The 11378-nt window shown below is 42.0% G+C and overlaps 1 protein-coding gene across 2 annotated transcripts in view; it reads right to left on the bottom strand.

Moving 5' to 3' along the window:
- TBC1D30 (TBC1 domain family member 30) overlaps positions 1-11378 on the bottom strand; it is a 69112-nt gene that overhangs the window by 43175 nt on the left and 14559 nt on the right. The window lies entirely within an intron of this gene.

The following is an 11378-nucleotide window of genomic DNA, read 5'->3' as shown; positions in this document are numbered from 1 at the left end:
GTGAACATTAACAATACACAACATCATGACCTCGTCGTGTCAAGAGCCAGACCTTCCCACTCATTTAAGAAGGGCTTTTTATTCAACTACTAGAGAAGTTAGCAGATGTGTTTATGAACAGTATTTTGACTGACATTTATGCGATGTACCAAAAAAAATCCACAAACACTATTCTTAGTCTCCCTGACAAGTTTCCAAAATATGTGATGCTCAAATACCACATATTCGCTCTACTCATCAAATCAAAGACGCTCCTGAAATTCTAGGCATGATTGCAGTCAGCCAGTATGGTAGCTAAAATCACCACCTCTACACAGTCCTGGGTTTAATCCCATTAAATCAATCAATCAATCAATGAAATAAAATCATGGACTCTAGAACCAGCTACCTGGATTTGAAACCTGGCTCCACCACTCAGGAACCATGTAAACTTAGGTAAGTAAGTTCATCATCTCAGTTTCCTCATCCATAAAATGGGACGACTCAAGTATCTACTTCATAGGAGTTATTCTAAGGATCAAATGATGCAGGGAAAGCACTTACCATACTGCCTGGATCTATTTAAATGACTTATTATATCATTAATATATACTATTAAAAGCACTTATAATATTTTTTAAAGGAAAGACATTTTAGGCTTACCCATCAACACTGGTATAGATTACAAACGATGCCGCCTGGTCACTCAAGCATCTTTGCTCTTTAATTATGTTACCTTCCATTTGGGCAAAGAGATTTTAGTGCAAAACCAGGAAGCCCATAAAAGGCAACATTCACGTAAGTTGACAGATTGTTCCTATTTCTCATCATCTTGATTTTTTTTTAACATGTTCCCTGGGGAAAATTCACTTCAATGCAAACAGGCTAATCCTCCCTTGCTCATCATAAATTAATAAAGCCCCAGCATTAATTACCCAACAGCCTCTTGCTTTGCAAGATCACTACAAGGGAGAAATCAATCTTTCACAGCAGAATTTAAGGAAGAAATTTTCTTCTCAATCTTTCTATTCCTCCAGTATTATAGCTTTTTTTTTTTAATAATACAGGCTGTTTTCTAAAGTTTGGTTCGATCATTTTATTTTAAAGGGCTTCCCATCATTCTTTAGAAAGGTCTGGTCTTTCAATGTATTTTGATTATTTGCAATATAAGTAAGTTTGATGGTGTACTCTATCCATTCCTACGTGTGCTGGCCAATTCCTCAAGCTGGGGGTTGCAAATACACCCTAGAAGGAGAAAGAGCTTGCCAAAAAAATCATTTGCATACATTTGTCAATTTGCCAGGACTATATTTGCTAGTGGAGACGCACAAAGAGAGAGAAGCAAGGATAAGAGGAGGAGAAAAAGAAGTAACTGCCAGCACCAGTACCAGCTGCCTGCCATGGAGCAGGCCCTGCGCTAGGGCTTCAGTGACCTCATCTCGTTTTAACCCAACAAGGTAAACACTATTTCCCAAGAGATGGGGAGTGAAAGGAGAGTGTGCACATTTATCACCAGGGTAATTTTTTCACTCGGCATGGGGTAGGGTAAATGACTAAAAGAAAATATATTCAAATACAAACAGTTAACTCTGAGTGGTGGGAAGAGGGATTTACTGTATTATTCCTGGTACTTCCCTGATTTTCTTTTTCCTGAAGGAAGGAAGGAAAAAAAGAAGGAACAAAGAGGTTAAATAAGTTTCCCAAGGTCATACAACTAATAAATCGTGAAGCTGAACCTAAGTCTATGTCATTGGAAAGCCACACTCTGTCCACCAAGCCAATAAAATATAACCAGATATTTTTGATCTGAGCAGGATCAAAAAACATTTTGGAAGTCCTGCAAGGAGACTTGTTCACAGCCCCATTTATGTTACCAAGCAAATGAAACATCCATCATTTCCTCAAACTCCCCGTGTATTATTTACCTACTAAAACAAGGTACTGGCAGAGAGAACAAAGCAGCAGCATCCAACAAGGTCAGCCCAGCACTGCCAGCTGAACAAAAAAACTCCACGATGCCGGAGCCAATGAGCGAAGCCCTTAGGGAAGGATTACAGAAGACCAGCTGTGCCCTGCGTGACGCGCAGCAGGCATGCAGGAGTTCATCAGAGCCTACGGCGAGACGGGGCTCGGTGGAGCCGCACAGGGCAGTCCTTTCTGCATCAACCCACCCTCTAAGTCATCCAGGAAAAATCTAGGCCACCTGGAAGTTCCCCCAAGAAACTGCAAATATGATTTGTCTCTGAAAACAATTTGCCAAATGTGAAACGGGGAACAGGAGGCTGGTTCGTTAGCTGAGAAAGCAACAAGCCAAAGGCCCTCCCCATAGAGAGACAATATTAAATAAATGATGAGGACTTGGGGTATGATCGATATTGAATCATTTTTGTGCCACTGTTGTGTTCCCCCTCGTGCAGGGACCAGCTGTCACAATCACTGGGTCTCAGAGTTAGGATAACATGAGATGATTCAACTAAATCGCCCAGATTTTTAAAAACATGTCTGAAAACTCTCGCACACTGTCACACACAGAAAAATCTCATTACCCGCTCACTGATGTTGAAGCTTTGATGCCATGAGTCAGCACTTGAGATGCTCCCTTGCTGTACGTCCAACACTTAAATTACAGAATTTGATGTACAACCGGTCAGAATGGCTATCATTAAGAAGAACACAAACAGTAAGTGTTGGCAAGAATGTGGGGGAAAAGGAACACTCTAACACTGCTGGTAGGAGTGCAAACTGGTGCAGCCACAGTGGAAAACAGTACAGAGGTTTCTCAGAAAAACTAAAAATAGAACTACCACATGACTCGGCAATTCCACTCCTGGGTATACAGCCAAAAAAACAAAAACACTAATTCAAAAAGATACATGCACCCCAAAGTACATAGCAGCATTATTTATAATTGCCAAGATATAGAAGCAACAGATGAACAAATAAAGATGTGGTCCATACAGACAACGGAATACTACTAGGCCATAAAAAAGAATGAAATTTTGCCATTTGCAACAATGTGGATGGACTTGGAGGGCTTTATGCTAAGTGAAATAGGTCAGACAGAGAAAGACAAATACTATATGGTATCACTTATACATAGAATCTAAAAAGATACAACAAACTAATGAATAAAACAAAAAAGAAGCAGACTCACAGATACAGAGAACAAACCAGTGGTTACCAGTGGGGAGAGGGGAGAGGGATGGCAGGACAGGGGTAGGGGCAAAAAAGGGTTATTATGGGATTATATGAAATCATGTGTTTGAAAATTTTGAAAATTGTAAAGCACTACAAAATTCAAAGAATCTTTCATTCTAAAAAAAAAATAAAAAATTAAAACAAAATTAGTGTACAATTTGATTCAAAATGAACTTTAGTCAAAGAAACATTTAGAATGCCTCTACCACCCTGCCTGACCGCATTCAATAAGTTGGGATCACCCAGAGGGATGCTGCAGGCAGCAAATTTAACTCTGGCTGAATCTTCCATGAGGAAAAATTTAGGTTAGGCCAGTGAAGTGGGTTTACAATCTCCTAACCTTCCTTGCTTCCTAGCAGTAAGGGCAGTTGAGTTCTAAGACAGATTACTAGGGCCTAAAGGAAAAGATTGTCAGGGAGAAATTCCCAGGGGAAAAAGGTCAAAGAACAATTGAGAGCAACAACGTCTAAGACTCAGTTCAACAGTCACCATCCCTCGTCTCCTTTCATCCTGGAGCTTTCCTCCGCGTCACCCTGAGACCTTCAGTGAAGTGTGTCACCCACAACCAGGCTGCAGCCTCATGCCAGTGGTACTCTGGGAACCTTAAGAGGAAGACTGCATTTAGAGTGAAGGGCAGGAGTGCAGAGAAAAGACAGTGCTGCAGGAACAGACAGCACGTGACAGTGGAGAAGCAGGATGGCCCCAACAGGACAGCTGTGAAACCACCCACTCTCCCACCAGGTCCCCTATAAGGGCTGTCGGGAGTGGGGGCTGTATTTGCAATTGGTTGTCTCTAGTTCAGGAGGTCACTTTTCATTTCTCCAAAGCCATGCAATCACGGGGAGTGGAGGGGGGGAGGCGGAGCAGTTGGGGGTAAGGGTCAGGATGGGGGCTTCGCACTGAACAGAGCATGGGAGGTGCTGCCAGCAGAGCACCCATCCTCTGATGGGAACAGCTGGGAAGACAAAAGCCTGGCGGGGAGGAGAAAGAGGGGCAGGAGGAGGAGGGAGGGAAAGACATTGTCAAGAGATCCCTAACTCCACGAGGTCGAGGAGCAAGTCTTCAGACTGGGCCTGAAGCATGACTAATCTGAAATCACAAACAAGGCGGGTGGTACAAATCTCAGATGCAGAAGGAAGCCTAAAGGAGGAAAAGAAGTCACAAGATCACACTGAGGAGACCAGACAGGACAGAAAGCAGATGGACGGAGAAAAATAGTTCAGGATGGAGGCTGTAAAGACGTCAGGGTACTAACGGGGTGTTTTTTTATGTGGTACCATATGGATGGCACAAGGACAGGCCTGCTGTGCTTAAAAAGTCAGAGTTACCCCCTGTTCACAGTAGCATTGCTCCCAAAAGCCAAGGGGTAGAAGCAAACCAAGTGTCCATCGATGGATTAATGGATAAACCAAATTGGAATATCATTCAGCCTTAGAAAGGAAGGAGATTCTGACACATGCTACAATGACACAGACGAACCTGGAGGACATTATGAATGAAGCCAGTCACAAAAGGACACATACTCAGTAGTGGTTGCCAGGGACAGAGGAGAGAGAGGAATGGGAAGTTACTGTGTAACGGGTGCTGGGTTTCAGTTTCGCAAGAAGAGTTCCAGAGTTGGATGGTGATGATGGTTGCACAACAGTATGACTCGACTTAATACCAATGAACTATGCAGTTAAAAATGGTTAAGATGACAAACGTTATGTTACATGTATTTTATCACAATAAGAAAAAAGAGAGAGAGAGAGATACCCTTAAAAAAAAAAAAAGGCCAGAGAGTTGCAGATCAGCAATTGGTATTAGGCAGTTTGGAATATGACTTTCTTATGGCAGTATTTTCCAAGACATGGTTCATCTTAGGCATACTTTTTTTTTTAATTGAAGGACAGTCAATTATAATGTGTCAGTTTCTGGTGTACAGCACAATGTCCCAGTCATGTGTATACGTACATATATCCGTTTTCATATTCTTTTTCATTAAAGGTTATTACGAAATATTGAACATAGTTCCCTGTGCTAAACAGAAGAAACTTTTTTTGAGCACCTACTCTGTGCAAGCACTGTGCTAGACACCGGGAACATCAAGACTGGTGAGTAAGGCATGGTCCAGCTTGAGATGCAGACCAGGGAACAGAGCACAAAATTCCATGTGGCCGGGATGAGCCTGAGCCAGGTAAGCACCTAATTCAGATTATGTGGTCAAAAGTATTTTCCAGAAGAAATGATGTTGGATCCTCAAAGTAGAAGTTACCATAGAGAGGTGGCGGAGAAAAGAGGACCAGAGAGAGGAAATAGCAGGTGGCAGGAGAGAACGTGGCCAAGTTTAAGGACCATGTATAATTCATCCTGGCTAGAGCGCTGAGTGGGAAGGAGCAATTTGAAGAGAGGAAGACAGACAGTCAAATGGCACCCACACAGCAACAATGAAAATTATTCTTCTGAGCAGTGACAAACCAGTTGGGGGAAGGATGCTTTAGCTTCTGATCCATGATCAATTTTTGGGGAAATGCCATTAACAGCATATTAGGACAAGCACAGAATAGGGACCTGAGAGCACCAACTATTCATTTGGCCTTACGATCTTTGGGGGACTGGGGGTAAAATACACATTCACATGAAATTTACCATCTTAACCATTTTTCAGTGGACCGTTCAGTAGTAAGTACATTCACACTGTTGTGCAACCAGTCTCCAGAACTCTTCATCTTCCCAAACGGAAACTCTCCATCCGTTAAACAAGTCCCCACTCCTCCCTCCTCCAAGCCCCTGGCAGCCACCAGTCTACTCTATCTCCATGAATTTGACTAGTCTATGTACCTCATATAAGTGGTACCTATTTGTCTTTTTGTGACTAGATTATTTCATTTAGCATTATGTCCTCAAGCTTCATCCATGTTGTAGCCTATGTCAGAATTTCCTTTCTTTTAAAAGGTAAATATAATATTCCAACATAAGTACTTACCACATTTTGTTCATCCATTCATCCATCGATGGACATTTGGGTTGCTTCCACCTTTTGGCTACTGTGAATAATGCTGCTATAGTTGTGGGTGTACAGATATCTTTCCCAGACTCTGCTTTCAATTCTTTTGGGTATACGGTTGACCCTTGAACAACATGAGTTTGAACTGCGCTAGTCCACGTATATGCAGATTTTTTCAATAAACACTACAATCCTACACTATCTGCAATTGGTTGAATCCGCAGATGCAAAACCATGGAAACAGAGAGACTTGAGTATCTAAGGATTTCAGTATCTGCAGCAGGTCCTGGAACCAATCCCCTGCAGACACTGAGGGAAACTGCATACCCAGAAGAACTGCTGGATCATATGGTAATTCTATTTTTAATTTTGGGAGAATCATTTTCCCATAGCAATAGCACCATTTTACTTTCCCTCCAAAAGTGCACAAGGGTTTCAATGTTTTGCACATTCTTGCCAACACTTATTTTCTGGGGGTTTTTTTGTTTGTTTAATAGCAGCCATCCTAATGATGTGAGGTGGTTGCAACCATCTTTACGCTTATGATCCTCCAGTTTCTGTATCTGTAAAATGAGTGTGTTGGTCTAGATGACCCCTGAAGATCTCAATTTTCATTACTCTATGAATTGGGAGGAGAACTGGGCTGATTTACTGGGAAAACTCAGTCAGGTCATTTAGTCAATCTGAGACTTGCATTCCCTAACTATATTGACGGCACTGACACACACTGTGGATATGGCTTCAAGTGAAACAGACTGAAATTCAAGTGCAAGGAGCATTAACTTAATGGGACAGTTTAAGAGAGCCTGGTCCCCACCATCAGTGGAGACGACATGGATACCACTGGATACTGGAGGTGACTGGTCCACATAGGTGGAGCGAACTTCACAGTCCATGGATCTTCCCACAGGTGGGGCTGATTATGGGCAATGACTATAAGAAAGACAGCTTCTGCTCATTGTCCAAATGTCACTCATACAAAGAGATAAATTGATTGCAACTAAATTTTTTTAAATGGTCAGGCTGAGATGGCAGAGTGAGATGGTCATCTCCCCAGGAAATTTGTTTTTCTGATGTGGGGTGAATCCTCCCCACTCTCAAACACAGCAGCCAAAACTTTTGAAAACGTAATTTCTCAATGAGACACCCTGAAGAAGTCACCAGTAAGCCCCCAGAGAGAATGCTGTTTTTACCAACAGGTCAACAAAGGCAAGCAGGATGGTTTGCAGAAAAGCCAGCAACAATAAAAAAAGAATCCAGGACTCCTAAACTCACAACCCAATACTGGTTGCAAATTTAGCTTCTCCTCCAAAAAGGAGAATTATTATCACATCTTTCCAAGAATAACAACAACAAAATCTATTACTATGGATGTATATAGTCTTTAGCTCTGTGTAAGTCCCTGTCTTTCTGTAGGAGGGCTGCAACATGGCAGACCTCAATGTGGGACTCGAACTTGAGACACCTCCCTAATGATCTGTTAAGAATCATCACCAACACCTGAAGACCACAAACCTCAAGATCCACAAGGATTGAAGGTTGACTCCCTTACACTTTCTGGATCATCCTGGGAGAAGTAGGGCAGAAAAAGCTCAGGGAGGGCCACCAGCGTGGGCCGAAAGAGATCTGTCCCAAAAGAATCAAGACGTATGGAGAAAACAAGGAAATGACTTTTGTGCCCTTTTCCCACTAGATTTTCACTGTATTACATAACTGGGTCTAGAAGCTGTGTGATCTGACAAATGAGAAAACTGCTGCATATCAGAGGTGAGGGGCTGGGCGGGAAGAACAGAGGGCAGGTCCCAGATCAGGGAAAGGGGCAAGCCTGCCCTCTGCTGGCCATCCTGGGTAGTGGCAGCAACATGTGAGAAGATCTCCACCTTGAGCTGGAGGAACTAACCGCACAAAAAACCAAGGCGCCCAGCTCCAGCCACTTTCACACATGGCAGACCTTATGGGAGGGATCGCATGTCAAACAGCAAACTCGGATGCTGCCTTAGTGACCATGTCCTGGCACATTCCTTTCTGCAAATGGTGTTGAGATGGCAATACTGGAGAAGACCAAAAAAGAGCCCAGTTTACAAGCCTAGGCATGGGCTATGATGTGTGTTCATTAGAAACAATTTCCTTCCAAAATAAGATATTAAAATATATTTCTATACAGAGTCCATTATAAACATCTACTCGTTCATGCCCTCCCCGGGAAAAAAACAGTGCATTATTATTCAATGACATTGAAAGTAAAATCATAACAGAAATGCCAAGAAGCAGGTAGGGGAAAAAAAGTCCTGCAGTTTGGGGAGGGAGATAGGCCAGAGGCATACTCAGAATTGGGTAGGTAAGGGGGGAGGGCAGAGCTCAGTGACTGAGTGAGTGCTTAGCATGCACAAGGTCCTGGGTTCAATCTGCAGTACCTCTATTAAAACAAATAAACAGACAAACCAAGTCCCCCCTCCAACAACAACAAGAATTAGGCAGGTAAGATTGCACAGTGCTGTTAAGGAGATACTCTGTAAAGACAAACCGAATTATCTGCTTTTCTATTCTTCGTCTGCCTGATATATAAATTTTCAAATTATTTTTCAGACTTTCTAACTAGAATGGTATCAGCTAATTTTCTCCACTCACTTCATCCTCACATAGAGATAAGGTTGCACTATCGTTATCAGTATTATGCACTAACATAATAAATGTTTACTTATCCAATAGCTTCTGTCAAATAACCATACCCCCAAACAGCTTTCATCCCAGCTGAGAAGGCAGTTGACACACATTAGTGTTCTATGTTCAACAGGCAATTACACTAGACTAATTCTGAGGGTCCCTCTAGCTCCAATTTCTTATCCAGAAATACTAGATTACTAAGAGTACCCCGAGTGCCGGATGTCCTCCCAGCCTCTCACCATTACCTCTGCCTGGAACATTCCCCCCCCCCGCCCCGCCCACCCTCAGCCACAGAGCACATTTCTATTGTTCTTCTAATCCTAGTTCTCTGCAGTGCTTCAAGGAGGACCTGTGTGGTTCTCACCTTTGACACACAGGCAGTTGCCTACTTTCAGATATAATGTGTGTCCCCAAAACATGTTTACATACCATCTTTTCAAATCAAACACATAAAAGAAGAACAAACTCCTTACATGTTATTGGAGAAGAGTAAGCCATCCTTTCCCGAAGAGCTAAAAAAGTCTAAAATTCCTAATTATGATTATCCAAAACCTCTTCCTCACATAATCCCATCCTGTCAACTGTTTTTTTTTTTAATCTGAGGAACCCCAGCAACCTTTACAATTGCCTTAAAAAGGCAAGTACCTAAATGCTGGTGGAAAGGGCAGTCTCTGAACCTCCCTGCAGCAGGAATAATGATAGTCATAGTAAATAATATGAACAGTCGCTGTTCCTAAGCATTTTATATAATTTAACTCACTTAATTCTCATAACCACCTTATGAAATGGGTATTATCATCATTCCCCTCCCTCTCTTTTTTACTGATGAGAAAAATAAAGCACAGGATGTCAAAGAACTTACAGGAGAGTGCACCTCTAGTAAGTGGCAGACTCAGGATTCAAGCTTTGACAATACAGAGGATGTAAAATAAACACAGTTCTTAAAACTTAAAAGAGAAAGAGAGCTCCCCCTGCTGGCTGGATATATAGTTTTCTTTTGTCATATCTGATAGCAAAGGTACCACCAACCAGGGGAGCCCTGAGTCACCAACCAGCCCAGTGAGTTTCGGCAACACTCTTTTTTTCTTTTTTAATTGAAGTACAAGTTGATTTACAACACTGTGTTAGATTTAGGTGTATAGCATAGTGATTCAGTTTTTTTGAGGGTTTTTTTTGGGGGGGGTTGTGGTTTTTTGGTTTTGGGTTTTTGTTTTTTGCTTTTGTAAGGTTATATTTGGCAACACTCTTAATTTAACTCTTCCGCACTTCACTTTGCTTGGCCCTAAGGTTGGGAGTAAACAGAAATCAAGATTAAGTTCTCTCCTGGCTCTAAATTATGAAGACTTTGAGATTCAGATTTTTTTCTTCTAAAAACCAGTCCTCTTTGTAATAAGGTCACAAGAAACATCTACTTTTTTTTCCCCCCAAAGCCACAAGAGTCTCTCAGAAGTTCAAGGTTCAAAAGCTATTGCAGTACTTCCAATATTTCACAAATATACAGTATGGATACGAGCAAACTGTGACCAAATGGAAAAACAAGTCTTGGCAGCAAACTGAGAGTTTAAAGAAAACAAGAGGAAGCTGTTGCTAAAATACATTGTAAGCAATTATACCCAGTTTCCTTCATCTAGACATAGTCTTACTAAGTTACTTTAGGGCAGACCAAGCTGCTAATTATATATCAAAAACAAACCTGAATCTGTTATCAATATTAACAAATTTGTGCCAAAATTCACAATTCTGCAACCAAGTTTCAAACGTAAGGCAAATCTCCCTTAATCTAAATGCTAACTTGTTTATATGTCAATTACATCTCAATAAAGCTGAAAAATGCTCATTTCTTTCCATCTATCAAAACAAATGAGCTGATGAAAAAGGGAATACACTCATCTGGGTTAAGAAGGAAGACTGAAAAAAATTCTGTCTGATTTTGGTCCCCATCCAAATTACAGTAAAAGTACAGTTAAGAGATTTTTGTTTATCATAACCCACAAGGACCAGGGGGGAAAAAAGCAACAGAGACACCAGCAATAGAATTCTGAAGCTGAAAAAGCAAACGGACAAGTAGAAATTGACTGAACAGATCCTACAAAACCCAGATCCCAAAGTGGCATGGGAAAGCTGAACTCCAGCCTCTACTACACCACATATTCCACAAAAGACTCCGAGACAGGCAGCCAGGTCTCTGACCTAAAGCAGAGGGATTCAGTGACCATACACGTACTGAATGCTGAAAGCAGAGACCCAGCTCATTCACACAGACCTTCACTGTCCAGCAGGAAAGCAGAGGACTCCTCCCTGAGGAATCCCACCAGCTCCACAAGAAACACCTGAAGACACTGACCTGGGAGGGGCTCTATAAGAAAGGGCCCACCTCATGGGGAGGGCGTAGCTCAGTGGTAGAGTGTATGCCTAGCATGCATGAGGTCGTGGGTTCAATTCCCAGTACCTCCATTAAAAAAGATAAATAAACTTAAGCATTTCCCCCACGTCACCCCCCCAAAAAAACAGAAAGGGCCCATCCAGATGACCCTTTAGAAGAGCTCAAAGT

The sequence above is a fragment of the Vicugna pacos genome, chromosome 12, assembly GCF_048564905.1.
Source record: "Vicugna pacos chromosome 12, VicPac4, whole genome shotgun sequence".
NCBI classification, from domain to species: Eukaryota; Metazoa; Chordata; class Mammalia; order Artiodactyla; family Camelidae; genus Vicugna; species Vicugna pacos.
Note: the sequence above shows the minus strand (reverse complement) of the source record. Positions and strands in the feature narration are given on the sequence as shown.